This window comes from Cyanistes caeruleus, chromosome 7 (assembly GCF_971803275.1).
Source record: "Cyanistes caeruleus chromosome 7, bCyaCae1.hap1.1, whole genome shotgun sequence".
Taxonomy (NCBI): domain Eukaryota; kingdom Metazoa; phylum Chordata; class Aves; order Passeriformes; family Paridae; genus Cyanistes; species Cyanistes caeruleus.
Genome location: NC_141707.1, coordinates 38194145 through 38220586, shown reverse-complemented (window position 1 = coordinate 38220586; position 26442 = coordinate 38194145). Strand labels below are relative to the sequence as shown.

Here is a 26442-nt window from a genome sequence, read left to right as displayed (position 1 = left end):
AACGTAGTGCTGGGGATCTGTTATGAGTTATTCCAGCGAGGAATGTCTGGCTTTTTATGGCTATTTTAATTGGTGACAGTACTCACTGCTTAAAGTACTCAATCTGCCACTGAAGCTCTCCCATGTCCTGCCCCATCCTGAGCACTCATCCTGTCTCAGGGCTGCTTTCTCATCCCTGTCAGAGCTGCTGCCCCATCCCTGTCCTTGCTCAGGCATTATCTGCTCTGGTCTGTGTAACACCAGCCCAGGGAAAGCACTGACATATTTCACCAGAGATTAATACTCAGGCTGCCTGTCCAGAGAGCATGGGAAGTTGATAAGTGCAACAGGCTTTAAAGCAAACCTGAACTCAACCCTCTTTTTATATATTTTGTTCACACCAGTAATGAGCTGTTCTGCCTGTTCTTTGGTACATAAAATAGAGTTTATATGCCAGCCTTGTAGGACAAAGGAAACTGAGCTACACACCTTTACACAAGTTTTCTTCTAAGCATCTCACAGAAGTCTACTAGCAAAGCACCCCTTCCTTTGCAATACTTGTAGAAAACAATCATTATTATGCTTTTACAAATGACACAGGATGACTTGAGATGACTTCATTTGCCAAAGGACAAATGAATTAACAGCAGTAACAAAGTCAATGTCTTGCCCACCGATTTAAGCACAACCCTTCCAGTCTGCTGGGCAATGGAACTTCAGTGGGCTTCAGATCCAGGGTTGACTCATGTCATTGTGCATAAGGCACAGAAAACAAAACCTACACGATTCACTCTGTCCCATTTTGATGGAGAATCAGGAGCTAAGAACACTGGCACTCAACAGAATACTTGTCTTGGCCCCCTTTCATATTACAGATGAAAGAATAACCACTTGAAAATGGGCAGCCTCCTTCACTTAAACTCAAAAGAGGAAGGAAGGTGAGCTCAGCAGCTCCTCTCTCCAGCTTCCTTAATCACCCATCCCTCAACAACCTTCTCCTCCTTGCATTGCTCCCACTCCTTGCTCCACTTCCCACCCCTTTCCCACAAGCAGGGCTGTTGCTCATCCATCCTATCGCACCACATGGAAAAACCCTTATTTTTTTTCTATCCCAGATTAAGCATACACAACAAGTCCAGGGACACTACCTGGGGGAGGAGACAACAGGCTGCCACTCATCCAACCAGCAAAAAAGCAGCAGGAGGCTGAAGCTGGAAATCACCACATGTCCCAGTTTACATCCTTGGGCCACCATGGCTCCCAGCCCTCATTCCTTACTTTGCACTGCACAACACCAGCCCACGTGCTGTGCTTTGCCAGAGCTTGGGAGGCTGCAAACCCCTGGCATAGGTCACGGAGAAAGGGCTTTCCTTTCATCCCTGCAGGCAAGGTTTGGCACAAAAAGGCCCGGGAATAATCACAGGACAGTAGTGACTCACTGTTTCTGTCAGCGGAAAGAATCTCTGCTGCCCAGTGCTCCTCTTCTCCCACCTGGCATCGCCACCAAAACCACCACACCGACGAGCAAGGGGAGGTTATGCAAGGCTCTGAGGCCGGAATATTAACTTACAAAAGTCAGGAATGGTGGGAAAGGGCTGCCAGCTTGACTGCATCAGCTTCCCTGACCTGCTAGGAAAAATAGGTCAAGGTTTTCCAAGGTGACCAATAATTTTGGATGTCCAATTTTGTGCATGTTTAAAAACAAAAAAAACCAAAAAAAAATTAAAAAATAAAAAATAAAAATGGAAAAAAATTATTATTTTGGAAAAAACACTAAATGTCCGTCACTGAGTGGAAAAAAAAAGGCAGCCAGACAGCTGCATGTTTCAAGGTCCTTGCGGTTGAGCACCCAAGAAAAAACAAATTACCTTGAGACAGAAGCCCTTGGAGAGAAAAAAAAAAAGAAAAAAAAAATTAAAAAAAGTCAAGCACTGTGTAAAAAACAAGGGAGGAAAGCCCGTGGGTAAATAACTAGTGGGAGCTCACAAGAGCACGGCTCAGGATGCATGTGTGTTTCTACTGCGGGAGAGAGAACAATTGAATTACGAGGAGCTCTTAAGCAAGTAAAGTAAACATCTTTTGGCAATTTAGTGCTGCACTTTGAAGCCTGGCGATGTCATACAAATGGTGAAATAGCACGGACACCCTTCTGCTGGCTAGTTTGTTTAACATGGTGAGTCGGGAGATTTTTGGAGCGCAGCACTCTTTTATGAGCTCACAAGCTGGAGGAGGGAAAGTGTGGAAGGAGCAGGAGAGGGATGTTTAAGCAAAACTGGAGCTGCCTGGAGCCTGTGGGAAGCAGCAGGAGAGGGAAGGGGCTGCGGTGGGAGCCCTGCAGCATCCGGGGGGCTGCCACCATGGGAACAGACCCCCAGCATCCCCCACCACGGGAACAGAGTGGGGGAGAGAGAGAGAGGTATGGGGTGAGGCGACAGGGATAATCACATGAGCGGGGTTAATTGCTATAAATATCAGGAATCAAATCAATATGTCAAGATGTGTGTTCCACTTTTCACATATATGCGGCACGTAAATGAGAAACGAAAAGAGAGGGAGGAAGAGCTAGAAAGAAAAAGGAGAGACTACTAAAGAAATAAGCCCCCCTGTACAGACAGCCTGACGCCAGATGGCTTCTTCTAATAAATATTCAACCTTAACTCAGTTCCCATGTAACTTTGTTGTAAAGCTGCCAGCACACCCACACAGATCTGGGCCAGCAAAATGATTACAGTAGTACAAACAAAATAGTGCAATAGAGGAAACAGGCAGACAGGGTCCTGTATACAGAAAGACAGAGCTGTAAAGATGTGAGTTGATGAACCTTTAGATTTAATACTGAGAAACTTGAAATAATGACTTAGGCAGAGGGGAGAAGAAGCTTTGGTATGGGGGGGAAGCACACTGACTTATTTTTTCCTTGCTGTTGCTTTTATTGTTGGGAATACAGAGAACATCGTTCTGCTAAGAGAGCAAATGAGGCACTGTAAATCAGTTGCTCTTCTGCATATTTTCTGCATTCAGCTGGAATTCAGATACCTTCCCTGAAATCATAGCCCAGCTTACATTTATGCTGTCTCTTGTGCTCACACGGGGCACGAGTTAAAAAGAGACATTGTGTGCATGACATTTGTTGTATTAATTGGGAAGAAAAAGAGGAGGTTTGGTATATTCTTCTTAAGAAAACACTGGCACAGTGCTCAAAAACATGCATTTCAGTTATGTGAGTGTTTTTGCCCCGAGCTCTTTAATTTCAAAATTGGATTATGAGATCTGAATATCAGAACACACCATGCTGGCAACCCCAAAACTATTTAAATAGGATCTTGACCAAATCATGATCTAGAGCTAAGATTAGGAGTGGGGGGAAAGGCAATGAGAAAGGACATGCTTTGCAGAAAGACTTCTACTGATGAAGTGAAGCAAGCAAAAATATAGATATTAGAAATTAAATTTTAAAATGTGGTAAGGATTCATCCTATTGATTTGTTGGCTCTTTTCATGCAGAATATCTTGAGTTTAGGGGCCTACCTGAAATTCTACCTGCAGCTGTTTAACAACCACCTATGAGCCAGCAATGGATCAGGGAACTAAATTATGCATTTACTTTGCTTGAGAAAGAATCAACATGAGGCAAAGCTCTTCTTTCTCAAGAACATAACCTTTTAGTGTTAGAACTCGTGATGTGCTCCTGGAAGGACATTATTTTGCATGATACAGAGGAGTATAAATAGAATTAATAAGACAGAAATGAAAGAAAAAAAAGTGAGGGGTGTAGGCTGAACGTCAGAAAATATTTCCTGGTTTGTGAGAGTCTCCCTCTGCAAAGCAGATCGACAAGGAAATGTAGTAGGCTGTAGAGTCAGGCTTTCACCACTTCCCTCGGGAGATTGTCACTGGAGGTTTTAAAAACAAAGCTGAACTCAGCACTAGTAAATATGCTGCAGGGAATAACCCTGTGTTGGGCAAGATATGGACAAGATCAATTAACAGATCTCTTCTGTGTCTACTTTCTATTATTTTTGACTGTTGGGAAGAAAACTTTGCTAGAGAAAAGCCTAAACCCCCCTCCACCCCCTGCCTTTTCTTTTTTTAAGAGAACAGACTCTGGCATTGCAGGCTCAGCTCTGTTACAGCAGCCACATCTCTCCCACCAGTTTCACTCTGCTCACCCTCCATCCCCACTCCTATTGAGAAGCCCTGGAAAGAATTTCCTGGACAGAAAAGAAAGGGAAAAAAAGATCTGAATCTCCCTTATTTCTGATCTTCGCAGACTCCTTTATAATATTCATCTATTCTGAGCAGCATTTGACACTTCCTTCCCACCCACCCCTATTAGGAATCAGCCGTGGGTTGTCTCCTTGCGCTCCTTTTCTCCAGCCTCAAGGTGCACATTACAATTCTATTCTTATCCAGAGCACGATAGCATCAAACGAGGGAAGGAGTCTGGGTAAGCTCCACGCCTGAAGAAATGCACACCTTTTGTTTATGGCAGCAGGATGAAAGCCATGAGCTGGAGCCGGACACAAATCTGTCAGCCCTTGGGAAAAGAAGCTGCTAACGACGGCAGCACTGAGTACCCTGAGCACATCAAACAATCCTTCATTGGCTATGCTGGCTTGAAGTTCAACATATCTGTGCTTACCTTAATAAACCAGGCCTGAAAAATCACCGTATAAAGCTTAGAGGTGCTTAGAGGTACAAGGGCACCACTTAGGCTCCTCCGGCGCTAGGCTTCATTCTGCAAACAAAATTGCATCAAAATTAGGGCTAAATTCAAAATCAATTTAAATCCTTTCTAGGCAATTTTTATTTAAAAATATGCCAGCTATTGAAGGGAATAAATCCAAAGTATGTGGATTTCTTCCTCGTGGAGTGGCAGGGAGATGAGCCCATGGCTAAAGCAGCATTCCTGTGCTGGGGTTCCGTGGTGTGACCATGCAGCACAGCCCCTGTGAATCAACACACAGACTCTGATTTTTACATTCACTTAATGATGTCAAGTTTCTATTGGGATTGTTTAGCTCAGAAACGAAAAGAGGCAAAGGAACACCAGGAGAAAAAGATCACAGAGAAAATTAAATTGTAAGGAGACCTTAGCAGAGAGAAAATGCTGAATGCAGCAGGTTCTGCCCCAGCCTCTCTATGGCCTCTCCACTGCCAGGCCCATTGTCCCAGAAGAGGTGCCCCTGGCAGGCAGGGCTGGAGCAAACCTCAACCCTCCACAGCTTCTCAGCTAAGCACCAGAATAAACCAAATAAAGGCAAAAACATGGGAATAGGTAAATAAGGGCTTGGGGGGAAGAGGAAGGAACTCTGCATTGGCTAGAGGCACCCAGGACGCAGAGTACAAAAACTTTCCAGTGACCCACTTTTTGCTGCACCTGCATTGGATTGAACCCCCCATGAAGTCCTTGCCCCTTCCCATCCTGCCATGGAGCAGAGAGGGCAGCTTGGGCAGGCACAGAGGCTGGGGCAGTAGAGAGGCACAGCAGCACAGAATATCCTGAGCTGGAGGGGATCCACAAGGATCTCTGCATCCAGCTCCTGCAGCGGTGGAAACAACATCCTCCAAGGCTTCCATCTGGAAAGAAAGTGGCATGATCACTGTCCCAGCCAGGAGATGGTGAGGACAAGTCTGGATGAACATTTTGCTGTCATTCAGCTTCAGAGGGTGCTTGTCTGAGGGATCACTGTGCCTACAGGCTCAGCACCCCGCCGCAAACCAGCAGGATTCCTTAGGAAGGCATGCAGCTGGATGTGTCACAGCCACATCATGCAACTCCCATCACATGAGATTTCTTCAGAGCAGGGTGCTCACCTGGCTGGAGCAGCAGCAAATGTCACTATTGCAAACAAATTGGAAAAAAAAGAAAATGAGGAAAAAATAAAATTGGTCAAACTCACATTTTTTCACAAAATTCTGTGCTGTCTTTGAATCACAGGCAGTGATTTTGGACATGAGACTGAGCAGAATGCATTGTTGATGCTCTCAGCCATTAGTTTATAAATTGAATAAGATAGATGTGTTCATTCATATGAACTAATGTAGTTTTTCTTATGAAGGTTTCATATTATACAAATCCATTAGCATATTTACAAATTAATCTTCCCTTAGGAAGAAAAAAGATCAAAGATTTACAGAAGGAAGTGCTTTATTACTTTTAAACTGCCTTTTTTTTTAAAAGAAAGAGAAAAAGAAATGAAGGGAAATTATGTTGAACCATAAATGTTTTTTTATGACTACTGTACAGCAGCTTTGTGGGAGATTTAAATTTACTAAAGGGCAAGGGGGACTTCAAGCCATCTATATGAGTTCAGTATTAAAAATATATATACATGACAGGTGCCCATATAAGTTCATGCAGTACAAAATATTCCATAAATGAGCTCATTTATCTGAGTAATTTAAAAAGAGCTTCTGCACAAGGGGAGATATTTAGTATGAATTATAGTCCGTTTACCTTTCATAAGTTTTTTCATCACTTCCCATACCTCCTTTGGTGCTACTGAAAATATCTGTAGTTATCAAGCCTTATATTCAACCTTGCTATTCCCTATTCCCAGGACAGCCCTACTGGAGAAGTGACTCCATGTTCAAGATATGCAGCTTTTAAAGCCTTGCACACAAAATTATTTCTTCTTCACCAATGCCAGATAAAATAAGATCAGGCTAAGAAACCTTTAATCTAAGCAAATAAGTTGAATAACAAAGAGCATTCTAGGTATAGGAAAAAATCTCTGGGCTTACCCCCATCATTTAGATTTGACTCAGTTGTGAAAGATTCCTTCTTCTGTTTTCAAAATGACTTTGTACTACGGTTGGAAATAAAGAGTAGTAGAGCAGCAAGGAAATTAAATGAGATGCAAACCTTTAATGATTTATTAATAACCACTTTCTGAGACATTTCTAACTGCTAAAGAAAAATCAGAACACTAAATACATTAAGATCTTCAAGGGCGGGGGGTGGAAGGGAGGACTAGTGGAAAGTTATGAAAATAATGGAAAATTTCCAAGGCTAAAAAACCACCTGACACCCAAAGCACATTTTAGGTAGAGCTGCTCCTGCCTTGGGACAGGAGTTGGAACTAGATGACCTCTGAAATCCCTCTCAGATCTAAGCTTTGTACTTTTATGCTGAAATGTTTGAAGATCTTTTCCAACATGCACCATTAATTTATTTTTTAATCCTTTAGGATATATTCCAAAGGAAAACTTCAAGGCTATTACTAAGACCACAGTTAAATCACCATTCATGAATAGAATAACATTCATTTTTCTGTGATCACTGCACTCACTCAAGTATTACTTCTTTCACTTCTTGGATCTTGCTGAAAAATTGATGTCAGATTGAAAAGGACCAGAAACCTCCACCTTTCCTGGAACATGAGGAACCAAACTGGGCTTGATCTCATACCTAGGCCTCCTCTTCCAAAAGAAAAATCTCCCCCTCCATCCACATGCCACCTATCCTCATGAAGAACACATACCTTGAGCAAGTTTTGAATGAAGAGTGTTCCTCTACTCTGGAACTGACTCAAATTGCAAAATCTCTCCACATCCTCCTGTTTCCACTCAGGAGTGCTCTGCCTGAATAACCAGGCAACTTCCTCTCTGTCTCTTTCCCTCTGTTTTCCTGAGGGAAGCTCTCCAAAAGGTTTCCCTGTAATAGTTTGAGGGGAAATTCAGTATCATTTTTTGTTTTCCTTCAGACTTGCATTTGGCTATCAGAGTGCTCACAGTTAGCAAACCAGAACTCTTCAGTGTCTCAGCCAACCCACTTGGGAAATCAATAAAAGATAAGATTTCCCATGTTTCTGTGCTATGAGGGCTGATAAATGCTTCTAAAGTGCTTTGACAACCTGGAAAGGTGCAATGTTCTTATAATGGCCTGAATGCTTTGTAGTTCTACAGAACATTTTATTCCAAAATCTTACGCTTTTATAAGTAACTAACCCTAACTATGACAGTCCTATGAGATGTCTGTAAATAAACAATAACATTCAGGATAGTGCTTAGTCCATCATATCTTAGTCCAAAATACTGACATCAGACACTGTAATCTATCAGTCATATGATCTTCTAGTCCTGCTGAAGTCTACAAAACCTATATGTTGGAAATATTACTAGCAAATCTACTCAGTAGGTTAATATTAATTATCTTACGGTGGGAAAGTTGTGTATTACCCGAAATCTGACTCACAAAAAGAGAATGAATAAGCAAAGAGGCATGTTATAGAGCCAGCAGGAGAGAAGTCAGCAACTGAGGCTCAACTATAGGGAAAAAATAATAAACATATACATATATATCACCAGAAAAACCCTTAGGCCAGTGTTCTCTCACTCTAAGAGGCATTTAAGGTTAGGACCTTACACTTTCCAGTCATTCCACTCTCCAGCCATCACCACCTTGTTAAGGATACTGACTGCATCACACATGTGAGAGGAAGTTTGGCACCACAAGTTTCCCAGGTGAAAAAGTGTGTCATCAATGAAGAAGAATTACAAGTCATTAAACCAGAGTGCATGCTGTGCATGCCTCTTCTATTCAATATAGGGAATTAAGAAGTCAAATGCCTGTGGCATTAAATATGAATGATGAATGTGAGAAATAAAATAAGTAGAAGAGAAATCTATGTGTTTCATTACACGAGGTAGCTGTGCCACTGGCACCTTTTGCGTTTGTATGAAAAAGAAATAGCCTAAGATTAGAAAGCAAAGAAAACTTGGCTTTTAAGGAAATTCATGTACCATTGTAATGAGATTAAAACATAAAGCATTTTCTAATCTGGATTCCTTTCTAATAATCTGAAAAGGTCACAGAGTATGATACTTCATGAACCAGGAACTGAGAAGAATAGCACACACATCTTTCTTCACAACAGGCTTCTAAAAGAACAGCCAGTATTTAAGGAAAGAACACAAACTACAGAAAAAGAGCAATGTCAGAAGTGACACATTATCCCATTTTAAGGCATGTGTCTGACTCCTGCTTAGAATACGAAGGATAAACAAGATGAGCCACAAAGGCTCCTGTGTGTGTCACAAAGCACACGGCATGGGAAACCACTTCTCCCGCTCTCGACGGAAACGGCTTCTTTCATCTCCGCTCAAGTTTCAGAGGTATTTTTATTTATTTACACATGAAGGGCTGTGAACCAAATTCACCTCATCATTTTGTACAATAAATTGAAAAATGCATCTACTCAGCAGCCTCACCAAGACACGTAGAGGTTGGAGCTGTGTCCCTCAGGCAGTCAGATGTCATCTGCACCCAAGACATCCCTCTGATGAACATCTAATATTAAGCAAAATTCTATTAATCCTCTGAATGGGGTAGAACAAGTGACTATGCCCTAAAAAAGTGAGAATTGAGAACAACCAGGTAACATCTAGAGGTGCTAATTAAGAAAACAAATATTCAACAAGCTGGTTGAATATTTTTCAAGATGAATATGAGGGATAAGAAATTCCATAAACGAATCACCAATTTCACCAAAAAATTGGGGTAAAAATAAAGGAGTGCTTGGAAATAGAATATAGTAGTGAGAGTGTGTTAGTGATTATTTTCTTGCCTGTTTACTGATTATGTGGTTCCCAGACAATGTGATATCCAGAGAATTGAATATCAATAAATTCTGATACATTTTATATTACTTAATATTTCTGATAGAAAATGAGAACAGAAACTGCTTGAAGACCAGGAAAAGTTTCTGTTCCAACTGAGCTGGTTTTGAAACCCTTCCTGAAACATAATATCCTTTTATTGATAAAATTAAATTCTGCCAATTTTTAAGGACAAAACCATGAATTATATATATATGCATAAACACACACATACAAATAACATATACTATGTATTTTGGTACACAGTGCACTTTCTGTCCCATATAGCCTCATCTACATTTTCCTCAACTTATTCTTAAGCACAAAATATAAGCCAATTTATCGTATAATTTCCTTCTCACTATATTGTTATGTGATAAATCATGGATCACATCCCAATTACCAGAATCATTATGGAGGAAAAATCAACAATTTCAGCCAGAGACTCACCAATCCCAGAGCATCTGATATGGGGCTCCTTTAAATCATTTAAAATTTAAAACAGTCTGGCTTTGTACAGCCACCTAGAAAGGGGACAATATTGCAACTAATCCCCCAAACCTCAGGTATTCTACATTTTACAGGCACTGTGTCCTTTTATGAATTCAACATGTTTTTTGATATTTAACACGTGCTTTGTTGTGGGAACTGGATGACTGGAAGTTTTCACAGGTTTTTGGTTTTTTTCCTCAAAATTGCCATTGTGGAAAAATCACAACTCCACCAGCACCATCTACCACATCCTTAATATGGTTGATAGAATAATTCAGGTGGCACAGGGATCCTTGAGAATTTCAATCTGAATTAATTTTTTTAAATAAGATTTCTTTCCCCCAGTGCCAAAACTGAAAATGATGTAAGTGCAAAAATCTCTGTAGTAAATTAGTCATAAAAGAATAAAACAGTTAAACGAATATATTTTTCATGCTTGAGGGCTGTGTGTTTAACAGTTTTCTAACTGTTCATTCATTTATATAAAAATACTTTGGTTATTATCTACTTGAGTTGAAATTAGATATTTAATTGACTGGAGGGAATGAAATCCGCTCACTTTTAAATAAAGCAATGATTTAAAAATATTCCTGTAAAGTGATTTGTAAGACCACACCAGCACTAGTTCTTGGCACACGTCCTTGTCTGTGTATATATTTTAAAAGCATGGTTGTTTTTACAAATGTAGTACTGTGAGAGCTAACTTCTTCAGAAACATGTTTATCTTAATTAGGAAAGTCAACAGACTTCTAATGGGAAGAAATGCGTATTTTTCTCTGTGGTATCTAAAGCATCAAAGGCCTCGTTCTCATGCCAAACCAATCTTCCTTCCTGCCTGCCTTTCAAACCCAGGTGATTGCAGACAGCTGAGCAGACATTTTCCCAAAAGCTTCTATTGACCTGGCTCCAGTCCTTTCCCGTGCTCTGTCTCCTTTTCTATCCGCATGTCACTTCTCTTTCTCTTTCTGTGTGTTTGTTGTATTTTTGCCTGAGGAAACCTAGGGATATTCATGGCACTGAGGCAAATAATGTGGAATTAAAAACTAAATTCTTCAGGCCTTATCCTAGCAACAGGACCATCACCATCTGTTCAGAGGACAGGACTGCCATTATCCGCTGCATTCTTTGTACGTACTCCATCACCTGTGAGGGGAAAAACATCGCCCCTTATCCTGGGGTCTTTGTTTAAGAACAAAGTTGTCTGCTTCTCTCTGGTACCCATACATTTCATAAATGTGATATACAGTACATTCGAAGGGATTAGGCAGCAATAAAAAGCCTTGAAAGCTTATAAAGAAAAAGAAAAAACTAAATGGAGGACATCTGCATGATAAACAACAAAAGCAAATATTGTTCGATTTAAATAAACAGTTGAGATTAATTAGCAAAAGTTCATACAAATTCCTACATCTACTGCCAATATCAATGATGCAAACACTACACCTTTCAATTTGGGAGAATTTTACAGTAGTAGTGGAATTGTTGTTAGGGATTTGGGTTTTTTTTTTAAATTTAAATAACTGATTTAAAATCTGTGCTCCCCAATGTGCTGCAAAGGCCATTTTGGCTGATCACAAACACATCTGCAGCTGAAGCCCTAAAATACAGCAACAAAATCTGAAGGGCTGCACACCTTCTCCCTCAGGAAAACATGGAGTTGCTCAAAGAGCTAAAATACCCACAATATAATTTGAAATTTTCATCTTTTACCCTCTAAGAATAGTACTCCTATTCCTCATTTATTTCTGTTTTGAATATTTGAACATGGGTAAAATTGCATGAAGGAGGAAGAGGCAAAAATCAGGGAATTAAAAGAAAAAAAAAATTCCTGGAAATCAGAACAGCAGCCTTGACCTCAAATTATGTTTTCAGTTTAAAATTATAATTTATAAAAGCTGGCTGACTGGCTGTCTCTGTTGTTTTTATGCCACTTATAAACAAAGCTGCAGTCATATTTATTTCTCAGGGCTTACAGACACATTTGTGGTGTGCAGCTTGGCAACAGAAACTGGTAGAAATTCGCCTCCTCCTACCAAATCTCCAAAGTGCTCAGAACATCCCATAACAGCCACAAGGTCCAGGATGCTGCATCCCCTCCTCCCCAGGGAGTAAAAAGCAGAGCCACCTTCTCTAATCACCTTCCTCTCCCCTAGAGCTGCAAGTAAGGATGGAAATCCTAGCCTTTGGATTGCAAGGGAAATTCCTCTTCTTCCCACATTTTTCCCCAGCCTTTTACCATGTCCCAGTTTCACTGCTTATCTTAATTGTTTCTGCTTTTCTGCAAGCTTTGGGGCTGACAGGTAAAAGTTACCACCTTATTTGGTGGATCACAGGACAAGGGTTTTCCCAGATGGGCATTCAGCACCACCTGATCACAGAGGCTGGACCTACCACATCTCCCTTTCCAAGTATGAACCTCAGTCAGTTCAGTTTTCCCACAAATATTTCCTTGGATTGGAAAATTTTCAAAGGGAATGAAGAAGAAATAACCTATTATTAAAAAAAAAACCCGAAACAAAACCACCTAAATTTTGTGCTAAACTATTAATTTATTGCATTAACAGCTTTCTGACCTTGGTACGAAACAAGGGCTAATGGTTTGCATCAGCCAAGCAGATACCCAAATTTTGGTGAGCAAAATGGTCTGAAGCAGAAATACAGATTTTTTTTCATCTCAGGGTATCTGGGATGTTTTTCACTATGGAATAAGTCCATCAGCTCTTCTGCAAGCTGGCATATGAGAGGGGAATCTTCCTCGGATTCCTTGATCCCTTGGCCCTAGATAGAGGCTGATGCATTAATTCAGCTTGCTCTGCATCTAGGTGGCCTCAGATAGGACACCACTTTGGCCAAATATGAATATAATTGTGCTTTTGAAATTGTCTCTCAATGGAAAAATCTGTCTCAAATGGCACTACTTGAGTTTTGTCAACACCAACATAAAGATTTATTTTAAAAGCCTTTGAAGCATTGTTTGGATTTTGGCTTTCTTACCATACTACAAAACTTCTCATCTCTGTGTTCCTCCAATATTTCATGAAAGTCATAAACTGTTGTACATATTTACAGACCAGAACCGATGTTCCCTTCCCTGTAGAGAATACAAATACCTGTATTAGTATTCACAAAATCTTACCATCGTTACAAACCAGCCTTGAACAGAAACAGAAAGACAGAAGCGCTGTGTTTCATATGGAAAATTGTGATACAGTGAAGGAAGGGGGGAAACTAGAACATAAATGAAAGCAAAATGCACGTTTCAGTCACAGACTTATAATTCTGGCAGTGCTCAAGTGCAATACAGACACAGAACTAATGATGCTCTCCATACTTTTCTAGTTTCAAGGAGGAAGTTAGTAATTTAAGACAGATAAAGAAATCCACTAATTAAAGTGTTCTGAGATGAATGATAGCCTCCAATGATTTTCCTGATTTGATACAAACTAGTAAGGGTATAACATAACAATGTTTTACACAATATCATGGGATTTTGTAAAAACAAAGTACAAATTGAATTGGAATTTTGAGGACAACAACAATAGAGTGCTCACAGGCCGGTCTGTTGTTGGATTCATCTCTCTCAGTTTAAATGAATACAGAAATTAACAGAGGAAAGCTTGATGTTGAGGAATAAGTGACTTTTCATAAGAACAAAAGTTGTGAACGAGAATTTTAACAGGTAATAAAGGCTACAAATAATTACAAAATCATTGAATAAGTTGGAATGGAAGGGACCTTAAAGCTCATCTCATTCCACCCCCTGCCAAGGGCAGGGAAACCTTCCACTAGCCCAGGTTGCTCCAAGTCCTGGTCTAGCCTGGCCTTGGACACTTCCAGGGATGAAGCAGACACAGTTTCTCTGGGCAACCTGTTCCAGGGCCTCAGCACACCTTTTTTTGTAGTTTATGTGAAATTTTAGCATCTCTACTGTTTTATAAACAATTTACACGCACCCCATCTCCAATCACTAAATATCCACAAATACAATAAAGCCCAGAGCTCAAGTTTTCCCCACTCTAAAAGTCCATTGCAAGGCAGCAAAAAGTTTTCCATCCAACTTAATATCTGAAAACAAATAGCTGTATGAACCTCCTCTCACCTGGAGTGAAATTTAACACAGCACCCATGGTAATTGCTGAGAGCACACCAAAGGTCACTGAGGAGTGACCTGAGGAGTCTGCAGGGGTAGAGTTGGGCTGTCCTGGTAGCCAGGACTGGTGTGTCAGGGGCCTTTGGGCTGTCCTGGTAGCCAGGACTGGTATGACAGGGACCTTTGGGCTGTTCTGGTAGCCAGGGCTGGTGTGACAGGAACCTTTGGGCTGTTGTGGTAACCAGGGCTGGTGTGTCAGGCGTCTTTGGGCTGTTGTAGCCAGGGCTGGTGTGACAGTGACCTTTGGGCTGTCCTGGTAGCCAGGGCTGGTATGACAGGGACCTTTGGGCTGTCCTGGTAGCCAGGACTGGTATGACAGGGGCCTGGCAGGGTTGCTGCCCACATGGAGATATCTCACTGCATAACACACTTGGGTTTGGCCACGTGGAACAAGCTGTGTCTCAGTTTTATCATTAGTAACAAGGATATTATTAAACATTTGTCTCCATCCTGGCGTTGCCAGGAATTTCTGTTTTAGAGGAACATTTTGAAAGCTATAGAGGAATAGAGATGATGGCTGTGACTATCAAGCCAAAGTTTAGCTGCTGGTGTAGTGTGTAAGCATAATGATAATGGGGAATGGTAAGGACTTTTTAAAAGCTGCTCACTGACAGCTCCAGCTTTGATTCACATCTCCAAGCTGCCCAGCCAATTGCTGAGAGGAGGTGGGAAAAATAAATAAAAAGCTCTTCTTGTCACATAGTGTTTCTTCAGATAGACCTGATAGCCCTGTAGATGAGTACAGCTCACAACCAGTAGCATGAAAAAGGGGCAAACAAAGGTAAAACACCATTAATTATGGAACTGGTTTCACTGAGAAGGCCACAAATACAAGAGCAGCTGATGGGGTTGGAATCCTAGATGACATGCTGGGGCCATGGGCGACACGATAGGATTTTAGCTTTTATATTTTTTACATATTTGCAATCTCTTTGCAATTCTTTAGTGTATAACTCTAAACTCCATATGGAGTGTTAGTTACTGTCTTCACATTTTGATTAGACAAAACAATTCCTCTCTGGGCCTGGGAATCAAGGACACCTCACTGCCTCAGGCCTGGAAAAGTATAAACAAAAGTGGGTTGGGGGATGAGTCAGCTGGGGGTAAATTACTTTGTTACCTGAAGCTGTAACTGGAAGATGAATCCCCAACATGCAAATGGACCAAACTTATAAAAGCGTGAAAAACCCGTGGCCCATTGTCCGTTTTGGCTGTAGCCCCGTGAGGAGGCTTCATCTACCCTTAATGCACCTGAAGGCCCTTCGATAAATATGTCTACTTTTAATCTCTAAATCTTGTCTAGGCTGTGTTTTTAGGGAAGCCCAAAAAGGAGTGGTGGCAGGGCAGGGCTGCAGAGGAAGTTGGGAGCCCGGCGAGGCAGGGCTCGCCGCTGGAGCGGTGCTATCCAGCCACGGCCCAGCAGAAACGGCTTCTGTTGCTACTGCTAATGATGAATACCATATGCTTGGCTCTTGCTGTTATAAAATAAGTTACACGTTACTACTGCCTGAGAGTGAATCAACTCTTTTTCTTTCATTAAAAATAGACGTTTGTGCCCATTCATGTTTCCTCGGCACTAGAGTGCATGGGCAAAAATGGGTTTTTTTAAAAAAATGAAAATATCCTCCAAATATAGCTTTTTTCTTCCTTTCACCATATCATTACCTTGTTCCATTTCAGATACAGCATCCCTTTTGCCAGACAAAAATCCTCAAACAGAGAAGAGAAAGAGCTGATATGATCATTCATATAATTTTTTTTTCCCTTCTGTTACTTTGAAGCAGTTCAATTCACTGCAGTTAAAACATTACATGTGATTGGTGGCCTTGATTTGGGAAATCCTTCTTTAGACACAGGAAAAAGAGATGCTTGCTGTAGGTGTCTAATTTTATTCAGCCTCCAAACTATCTGAGAATTGGCTCTTTTATTATTTTGGCCACCACTTGTTACTTTATCAGTGTAAAGGAACCTCTTGGATCCACTTGTTTTCATCTTTAATTTCATATACAAACAACTTACTTTGTGATTTCACTAAAGGCAATCAAATCACAGGACAAACAATTAATTCAATTAAGATGAATCCTGCAGGTCTATCCATTCAAATACCATAGGAATATTTCAAAGTTCCATAATTTTAAACTGTTGCATTCATAATCATGTACTCTGTGGTGTTGTGGAATGGAAGTACATTTTGTATTTATGTTTTCACATAAATACCCTCCTCCATTTTACAGGTATATTGGCATATACATTCACATGGTAACAGGCCCTAACAGCTATGTGGATGCTCAAACAAAAACAGAGATTTTGACTCATCTTTTTCTACTTTTGGGGTTTTGCTGAAATCAGTTTTTACCAGTCAAATGAAACAAAGGTCCTGAGGAGCAGAACAGTGTCAGTACAGGTAGAAGAAGAGTGACACAACCAAATGCTACAAAAGACCCCTTCTTTGTACTTCTGACAAAACAAACCTGCATATTATTTCAAAGCCTGCTATGAAAAGAAAACTGGAAAGATAAAAAGAAAAATAAAAGTCTGGCAACAAGCCTTTAAAACAGAGACAGCCCATTGCAGCACCTCTCCCTGTTTACTTTATGCCAAAACGATTTCCTATCCACCTGTTCATAAAAAAACGATAAGAACTAAAAGTATCCAGTAATTGTGAATTGGAGTCACAGGGAAAACTAATACTTTGGCACACAGCCTGTAGGAAAAAAGAACACAATGTATTACTTCCGTCATACGTGTAGGAACTACGGGGGATCATTTTCATACACTTCAATAGGCCACTGCTAATGATCAGCAGTTGATTGGCCAAATTAACCCCAGGTCTACCTCCAAAATGATTATGATTGCATATTGTAATTAACGATGACACTAAGGATATTAGGCTCAGAAGGGGTTTTGTTTCTTTGAATGAGTGATGGTTCATTCCATTCATGGGTAGATGTTCGTGGCATGCTTTGGGTTTATGCATCTCCAGGAAACCTTGGAGATAATCTCATGGCTGATGGTAATTCTGGAGAAATGGGAAAGGGAGGGGGGGTTCCTTCTGGATTTTAATGCTATTTCCTCTCTGATGGAATGGAATTATCTCAACAGTTTTTGGTTGAACTCTATCACTTTAATTAAGTGTATCTAAGCAGTCATTGTGAAATCTAAATGGGAGTGATCGGTTTGCAAACTGAACATTGGTGTCTAAAGGCAGCAATGAATGTCTGCAGCAGGTATTTAAAGCCTTAGTAAAAGACAGAGGTTTTGTGCATGTGGAATGAAGAAAAGAGAGGTCTAAGAGCAGAAAATTTGGGGTTCTGAAGCTGAATTAATGAACAGCCCCAAACACAGAGCTGGCTTCCCACTCCAGCACAGAGGTGACACACATTGCTGGGAGGGCTCGCTGCAGAAGGCTCTAGAAACTTGAAATACAACATGATTGACCTTTCAACCACCTTTTCCTTCATGTTTAAAAGCTCCAAAGTGAGAAAAAACCTAACTAAAGGCAGGGCTGTGGATAACTCATTCCTGGACAGGCCATTTAAAGCAAAGTTTGGGCGTTTTCAAAATAAGCTGCACCCTCTTGATCCAAGTGCAGAGGCAAGTGAACAAGAGAGGTAATCTTTGCACTTCTCAACATGATCTTCCTTGAAAATCTGCCACCACAGCACCAAAATTCTTAAATCAACACGTTTCCTTAGAGCGTGCAACACATCTGATGATTGGTTGTAAAAATTATACAGAGTGTGTGTTATTGCATGTGCAAAGCATGACCTGATTTATCAAGAGATTTATGCATGGTTTGGAGAGAAAAAAAACCCAATCTTTTCTTAGTATTTTTTTTCCATTTTTCCCCCCAACAATTAGCCAATTTCCATGTGTAACTGTAGAATTCCTTCTAATGCCATATAACAGCAAATTAAATGTCTTTTCTCTGTGTCCATCAGATACAAATTCAAAGCCTGAGATCAGCAGTTCAAACCTTAAATTTGCCACAGAGAAATTTTGGCCTAGAAAAGAATCAGCTCTTACCTGTTACTGGAAAGCTGATAAAAATAATAATTTCTCTACCTGCTATTCCATTCCAACTGCACATCACATAAGGAATAACAAATATTCAATTGAAAAGAATGCTGGACTGCAATAAATTTTCATTTTCTTTCTTTACATATTTACTTTTGCACTTTAGTATTTATATTAATATTAATTAATATCTACAATAAAAATAAACTAGTGGTTTATGAGGCAAAATATAAATTGAGAGTTATTTGGTCCTTATTACATTTTTTCATCTTTTTTAAGTGCCTTGTTTTTCACAAATATGTAGGCATTTGTGTCCTCTTACGTAGCCTAGAAATAAACATCATAATTACTTTATCTCACCAATTTTTCCACTGCTAAGATCTGTCCACCTATGGTTTTAAATACAGCAGCTACTTGACAGAGTATATTGATGGGCTTTAATCACTGCTGAACATTTCCTGTCTGTTTGAAGGCACTCAGAGAAACCCAAGGGGCATCATTTACAAGAGTCCAAACTGAAGAGATTTGACAGGATGTCACAGGGAATAATCCAAGAATTATGAGGGTAAAAACAGATATTGAACAGCACAAACCACTGCAGCTCTGGCAGTTTAGCAATGCCTGTAAAACCAGAAGAATCTCTTACCAGCATGGCATAGTTAGAACAAATTATTTAGGAAATCTTTGTGGAAAGCTCAAATAGTGCTAAACTCCAGCTGAAGTGTACAGACTAGTTTGAGAGAAGGGGAGAGAAAAGCCACTGATGTCCCAGTATTTTCTCATTTCTCAAAAGATGATGCAATAAAACCCTGTGAGTTTTTAAAACTACACTAAAGAAAAAAAAAAAAAAAGGTAGAAAGTCATTTCAATTTTCTTGTTAGAAACTATTTATAAAAAAAAAAGTAATTCAACTTTCTTCAGTGTTTTTTGGCACACACAGGAATAGAAACAATGGTACAATTTGGAAAAGATCCTATTTGCTATTCCAGGACCAGGAATTGCAGATGAGCTTCTTGCATCGAGGCTATTCTGCATTGCTTTACCTGGGCACTTCTTTCCCCAGGGGTTCAGAAGCAAAGAAAGGATCAGATGACATGGACAGGCCAGATCTGTCCTGACCAACCCCAGAGCAAGTTGTTGTACACGTGTAGCAGCAGCAGAGGTGGTGATTTGGCAGATGGGAACTCACAATAGGACCAAGTATCTACGGGAAAGAATCCAAGTTGGAGAGGTGACAAGGGAGCTCAGGAGCTGGGGGTGATGGGGAGAAAGAACACAGGAAAGAAAAAGCAGTTGACAAGAGGAATGCTGAGTCTGAAAAAGAGTCAGAGGAAGAAAAAGGGGAGAGAAAACCAACATGAATTATATTGATCAGGGGATATGAACACCACAAGAAAATAATATGAGCTGGGGACATTATTACTCCCTGTGGTCCTGAGAGCTTCACCTTCCCCTTTACAGAAACCTGCATTCCTTGACTGCAGACTGACAGGGAGCAGGTGAAAGGGAGAAGGTGTTGAAGGGCTGGGAGGAGGAAAAGTGGCTGCAGAGATGTATTAGAGAAACTGGGTTTTGACAGGGTGCTACGAGTAATTCAGCACAGAAATGCCCTTGACAACGTCTGGACGTGAACCCCCCAAAAAAAGTCCTCCTTGTGTGCTTACAGCTCGATTCTCAGCTCAGCAAGTTGCTAAGCCAGGGCTTTGGAGAAGGGAAGCTGATTCCTCTGGTAATGAAAAATGCCTGTGAGGAAGGAGAAGACACACGTGCATTGTGAAGAAAAAAGACCACAGCCCCTGGATTTATTATATACACAATAATTAATAATGACCCAATTTTTCCTATTCCAGATTTCAAAATTCCTAACTCACTTTAATTAAGTTCACTCTAAAAATAGGATGCTGTAGAACAAAGAACTTTTTTACTACTTTAAAAATGCAAGCTTACTCACTAGTTAGGATTTTCCCAGCTCTCCTTGCTTTGGTACAAAGAGCTATTATGACACGATATAAATGCGCTATCAATGGGAGACATTTTTAGATAAAACTTGATAATGTAACATTTACCGATTCCATCTGTCAAGACAGATAAAGAGAATGAGACTTCATAGCAAAACACACAGGAAACATACAGGCAGCAACAAAACCAAGTGCAGGCAGTGCAGACCCACTTGTGGACCTGCAATTTGAGTTAATTTTTTCCCCATAGACAGAGGGCCCACTCTCTACACTAGTAGGGCTCTAGGATCTCCACTTTCAACAATACAATTGTGTTTACTTGACAGCATTCAGAGCTTATTTATATTATGCATTTTTAAGCCCCCTAATTCTCTCTTCTGCACACAATTTTAATGGTGAGGAACAATATGAGGCTATAGAGCTGCCTAAACACATAGCTAGTCCTATGAGAGCTCCTTCCCTGAGGCCTATCAGCAGCACTGGGCTCATAAACACAGCTCAGAAGCCTCACATTCCCCTTCTGAGCCACAAACCTGATTTAAATTCCAAGCAAAGACCAGCATCCCCGGTGAAGAAGAGCAATTGCTCTTTAGACAACTTTTGTAAATGTTTCCTGTGCCAGCGAGGGAGCGCAGAGTTTGCTTAGGTGAAATAAAGCAGACAGACAGACCTCCCCACGTCCTGCTTTGGCTCCAGGATTTCATTAACAGGAGTGTGCAAAGAAATGAAAATGGTGGAAGTGCCAAAGGTATCCCTTGGAGATGTGAGTATCCTGTTGTCATGTAAAAGAGCCCTTGAATGATAAAGAAGCAGAACCCAATTACAACTGGTTTTGTGCTAATCCGAACCCACGGCTAACCGTAGGCTCTGGATGATGTCGTGGTGTCCACGGTAATTAATTCACCTCTTCCTTCCCAAAACGTGCTAGGAAATTAATTCCCGTTGCTGGAGTTAATTTGGCACTAGCAGATGTGTAAACACTGTTTGGAGTTACCTGGCAGTGATTTTGAGGTCTCATCCTGGATGCAGAGATGGTGCCTGCCGCTCCACGGAGGCTTGGGAACACCACTGCCATGGAAAGCTGCACTGTCCCATGCCTGAAGAATGGAGCTTATCCCAACCTTTATTTGGGAATGATAGACACCACCAGGCAAGGAGAAAACTGCCATGTATCAAAGCTGGAAACATTTCAATGGATGAACTCCGAATCTTGGTGTTAACACACTATGTTCTTTATGGCCACATGAAGAAACAATTTAAAAACAAATCAAACAAATTAATTTAAGAGCAAATTAAAAGTGAATAAGCTCTTTTCAGGCCTTTATAAATAAATATGAACACCTCACTAGCTTTGTGAGAAGATGGTGATAAGCATGAACTTAGAGGCACAAGTATAAAGTGCAGTCTGCTCTGTAAAGTAACTCAAAGTCACATTTTAAGTGTTTTTGGATTAATTTTCATATGTTTGGGCACCGAAGGCCTCCTAAAACCATTTTCACTGGAGCTTGAATTCTAGTTAATGAGAAGAATTTTACATGCCAACAATCTTAGACTGTTCAGAGGTATTCTAATTATCTTTTTTTTTTTTTGCTTATATGATCAACATTTTTTAATTGTGTACAGAAAGATCACCAAGATTTTAATGTTGCCAGCCTTTGAGCTCATCCTGCCAGATAATATAAACAAACCAGGAAGAGTGTGAACCTGACACAGGATTTTGGTTATGAGGGGAGATGTATAAATTCTTAGCAGAAAACTCCTTTATTTTAAACCATTTATGAAAACAAGTAATCCTCCTAGATTTTGTTGGAAATTAATTTTATTTTTTTTTAGTTTAAATGCAAAACTATTATGATACAAGGATATCACAATATGGCCTGGGCTAATATATCAAATTTACACAGATAAATAAATTACTTTCTATCACTTTGGATAACTCTACTTTCAACCAATCCTTCTGTCTTTTCTCTCTCTAAGCCTCTGAAGGTTGAAATCTGTTTGTGAGCTTTTTCTCACCATGACATCTGCATCACATCTGTGGGGCAGAAAGAAGCTTTGCCTCCCCAAACCTGCTGCTACTGGACCACTGCAGTGGTCACACAACAATATTTTGGTCCTGGGACAGCATTTTCTTTATCTCTTCACTACTTTTGTCTTCAAAACCACCACTTTTTAGAATAAAGCTAAAGTTTTTGTGATAGGTAGGGATGTGGCAGAGATAACCCTGCCTGCATCACATCTGACTTTTTTTTTTAAACAAACAAAGTTCTTATCCATCACCTCACATTATAAAAAATACTTCTTTTCACTAACCAAATTTAATTTTCTGAATTGCAGCTTTTTTTTGCTGGGTAGAGAGGGGGAAAAAAAAAAAAAAAAAAGCAATGCTTGAGAAATGGAATTTTGCCCACAGACTGATGACTACAGATCACATTTCTAGTGGGCTTATAACCTGCTCCAGTGAAAACATAATTTTTAATTTGCTTTTAGGGTTATTTATTTTTTTTTATTATTACACTAAGGGTTTATAATTTAACGTCAAACATAATTTTGCACGAATTACGAGGCTGCACTACGATGCTGAAGATAAGATGTATGTGACTGGTTGGCACGGCCTCAAACCCAGTTTCTAGAAAATGGATCACTAATTGGCAGGCTGCCATCCCATACACTGCTCAGTGCAACTTTACTTCAAACAAGCTATCTTTTGCAGAGAGTTATGCATATCATCCTCCCAGACAGTGCAAAGAAAAGTAGACATCATTTAACAACATGGTATTTACCATTTCACACCATACAGGCAATATTTGATGTTGAAGTCACATGGTAATACTAAATTTGTGTTGTTATTTAAAAAAAAAGAAAAGGTATTCTTAAACATTTATGCCTTTAAAAAAAATAAGACTTTTCATGTAGCAATTAAAATCCTAAATTATTGGGCATATCACTTCATAAAAATCACACCAATTTTGATTAATTGTAGTTCAGCCATTTAAGAGCTGAAAAAACATGACATTTTACTATGATGTCATTTTCCCATTCATTCCAGTGGTAAAAGTCCACCACCACAGCTACAGTAAGAATAATATAAAAATTAAAGCATGGAAATGATCAGAGGAAATAATTTTGACAATGAAGTAATTTCCTAGATTGGTTTTTAAGTATGACTTCTTTGTCAGCTTTAAATAAAAAATAAAAGATGCCATGATTTTATTGAACTTGCATGGGGAATGAGTAATGTGCATGTGTAAGAAGTGGTGTCACTTCACTTGAAAATCAAACCATATGCTCGAGCCCAGCTAGAACAGAACACCCTAAGAGTAAACCCAAATCAAACATCTACACGGGAACCTGAGCCAAAGTGTGGTGCCTTCAGAAACAAGAACTTCTGAACTTAAAACCCACAGAAAGGCAGGATGTTGAGGTCAAAGGCAATTCCATGACAAATAGACAAGATAGGCTCTATTCAAATTTTTGTTCAAAAGTGTTATCAATACCTTACATTTCCTATCTGAAGTGTCTGTAAGTTTCAGAGATTTTTCTTCTAAATCATTAATTTCAAAATTTTTGCTGTTCGTTTGGGTTTTTTTTTAATATTGATTTTGAGTTCAGTTGAAAGCGAGGCCCTTGCATATGTTTGTATTTTCATAGGTGCCAAACTGATGCTAGGATCCAATCCAACTTCTTTTGAAATCAATTGGAATTTTTCACTTGACTAGAATTCAAGCATCTGTTATTAGCAATTTCAGAGATGGAGAGGAAAAAGCAAAAAGTCAAAAATAATCCAAAACGTGGCGTCAGGACACCAAAATTTTCTCTGTCGCCTTAGTTCCTCTAGAAATTGTGTCACTTGCAAACTGCTTTATTTCCTGAAAGGATACCAAAGATGGGAAGCAGCAAGGACAACATCTTTGTGATAAACTCCTACCCAAGAAGTGACAGCTGGAACAACAACACACGAAGCTCAGATACAGATGCGAAGCCCTCACACAATCCTCAACTTGCAGTAGGACCCAAGAGCAGGACTGCGGAATGAATTTTCCTTTTACAGCAATTTACATCATCCCAAAATGCCTTTGGGCTGGAAATAAGGCAGAACTTCTGGAAAGGGCCTTAAATCTTATCTCGCTCCAGCCTCCCTATCATGAGCAGGGACGCTTCCCGCCAGACCAAGTTGCTCGGAATTCCATTCGAGCAGGCCTTTTTCCAAGATTCCAAGGCCTCAGTTCCCCCATGCAGAGTATCAGGGCCCTCAGTTAACCCACACCCAGAACAAGATCCAACCATTCAGACTCAGAGTGCATTTTTTCATTACTGACCTCCAAGTAAAGGAAAGCTTGAATTTAAACCCTCATCTCCAACACACCCAGACACCAACTAAATCTACTTTAACACTCCTCTAAAAGAGGGAGTCCCCTCTGCAAACAATACAGCTCAGAAATGTTTCAGCTGCCAGGAAATGAAATTTCATGGGGAGAAAATAGAAAAAAAAATAACAGAAAAAAGAAAGAGGGAAAAAAAAAAATCAGAAGGGAATCACTCTGCCTGGGCAGAGCCTCAGGGGAGTGAATCATCAGTACCAAACTGGTTTTTCTTTGAAACCATGCAACAGTTTGTGTATTTAGGACAACATTTGTTTAGCAAACAGACATCAACAAAATTTGCTCAAGGAAAGCGTGCATATGTTTGGGGTAAGGAGGTGACCTCTGGAGAAGAAGATCCAGGCTCCCTGCCGTGCTGAGTCCCTTTGGTCCTGGCTGAGTCTCCCAAGGCTGCTTCTCTCACAGGGCTGACCCAAGGAAGGATGGATTTACAATCTCAAGCATCTCATTGCAATTTACTAACTGGGAAATACAGTTGTAGCAGCAAATAAACTTCAATTTATTTAACTTAAACCATTATAACCTTCCATTATTTATTTTTATCCCGAATATTTTCTATTATGGAGACAATTTCTTGCTTGTAGGTGGTACTTTTACAGCTTTCATGGGATTGTTTCACGTTTTACTCACATGGTAACCTAATGTGTGAGATATTTTATTTAAATCACTGAAATATTAATAATAAAATATCCCAGAAGCTGTTCTTACAGTGCAAGCCAAACATAAAAGAGGACAGCACCAAGGATAGAAGACCTGGGAATTAAGGATCAGTAGAGTGGGCTCCCTATCCATTTAAAATTCATGGGTGGTTTCTTTCCAAAAGCCTCATTTCACATCACAAACCATAAAAAGCAACCAGAACCTAGCCAGGGTTTCATTTTTCTGTATGAATGTGGGACATTTAATGAGATTTTCCTGTCCAGTCTTACACTACTGGGAGTCACCTGGATACAAAGCTCTACCACCCAAGCACTGTGGAAGTTTCTGGAAAGTGAACTTCAGAGAAGTCTGAAAATTAACTAATGTCAGGCCATCACTTTGCACAAGTTTCCTAAATTTCTTGGTAAGGGTCTAGAATCAGAAAGTGATTATTCCAAAAAATGATTTCATGTAAACATATAAATGCAAAGTCAGGAGTTTCTCTTCTCATAATGATTGACTTGTACGAACCTTTCAGCTTTGCTTGAAATATCCAAGTTTTTCTTCTCTCTCCTAAATTATGTGCATAATCATCATTTCCTTTTACCAGACTGCTCTAATGAGTGTACAGGAAATAATATTTCAAAAGACTTCTACAGACTTGTAAGAGATCATTCCCATTCCTGAATGATTTGATTAAAATATTTTTCAATTCTAGTTAAGAAATTACTTCTCTATAATTTTATTTTGCCTTTTATTCATGCTTGTACTCCACCACAGTTTGCCATAAGAGTCTCACTGATCCCTCACAAAGCATCTGGAAATCATGAAGTGGTTTGGGTTAAAGGGACCCTAAAGACCATGACAGGGACACCTTCCACTAGACCAGGTTGTTTCCAAACCCCAAACAACACAGGGTTTCATTTCCCCCTCCTTTTCACACAAATGAAGAGGCACAACCCCAGCACACAGCCCAGTGCCCTTAGCATTATATCACTTACCTCCAGGTTTTTGGCAGTTCTAAAGGTTCTGTGAAGGCCTGTTTATTCAATACTGTAGCATCAATAAAAATAAAATACAAAAAAAAATTAAAAAGCTGTAAAATGCATCATAATCTCCCACCTTTACACATATCAAGTTTATTTCAAAACCAAATAACGGAAATAATCTCTGCAGTTTTTCTTGGAATGTTTGTTTTTGAGATTTGTTTTTTCCTTCAAGG

General features: G+C 39.9%; 3 long non-coding RNA genes across 6 annotated transcripts in view; 1 reads left to right on the top strand and 2 right to left on the bottom strand.

The window, feature by feature from the left end:
* The window catches only part of LOC111932339 (uncharacterized), a 105401-nt gene that overhangs the window by 28021 nt on the left and 50938 nt on the right, over positions 1-26442 (bottom strand). For 2 of the 4 annotated variants that reach the window (XR_015289210.1, XR_015289208.1), the window contains exons 2-4: positions 26222-26273; positions 13069-13165; positions 4622-4717 (exon numbers count right to left, since the gene is read on the bottom strand). This is a non-coding gene — a long non-coding RNA (uncharacterized LOC111932339). Of the gene's footprint in view, positions 1-4621; positions 4718-9718; positions 11218-13068; positions 13166-26221; positions 26274-26442 lie in introns of those variants that run through there. The other 2 variants (XR_015289209.1, XR_015289212.1) reach the window with 2 other exon arrangements.
* LOC147652316 (uncharacterized) lies at positions 1924-10661 on the top strand. The gene is made up of 2 exons (XR_015289213.1): positions 1924-2152; positions 7173-10661. It is a non-coding gene; the product is annotated as an uncharacterized LOC147652316 (long non-coding RNA).
* On the bottom strand, positions 5526-6764 carry LOC147652317 (uncharacterized). The gene is made up of 3 exons (XR_015289214.1): positions 6727-6764; positions 5797-5821; positions 5526-5559 (listed from the first exon to the last, which is right to left on the bottom strand). It is a non-coding gene; the product is annotated as an uncharacterized LOC147652317 (long non-coding RNA).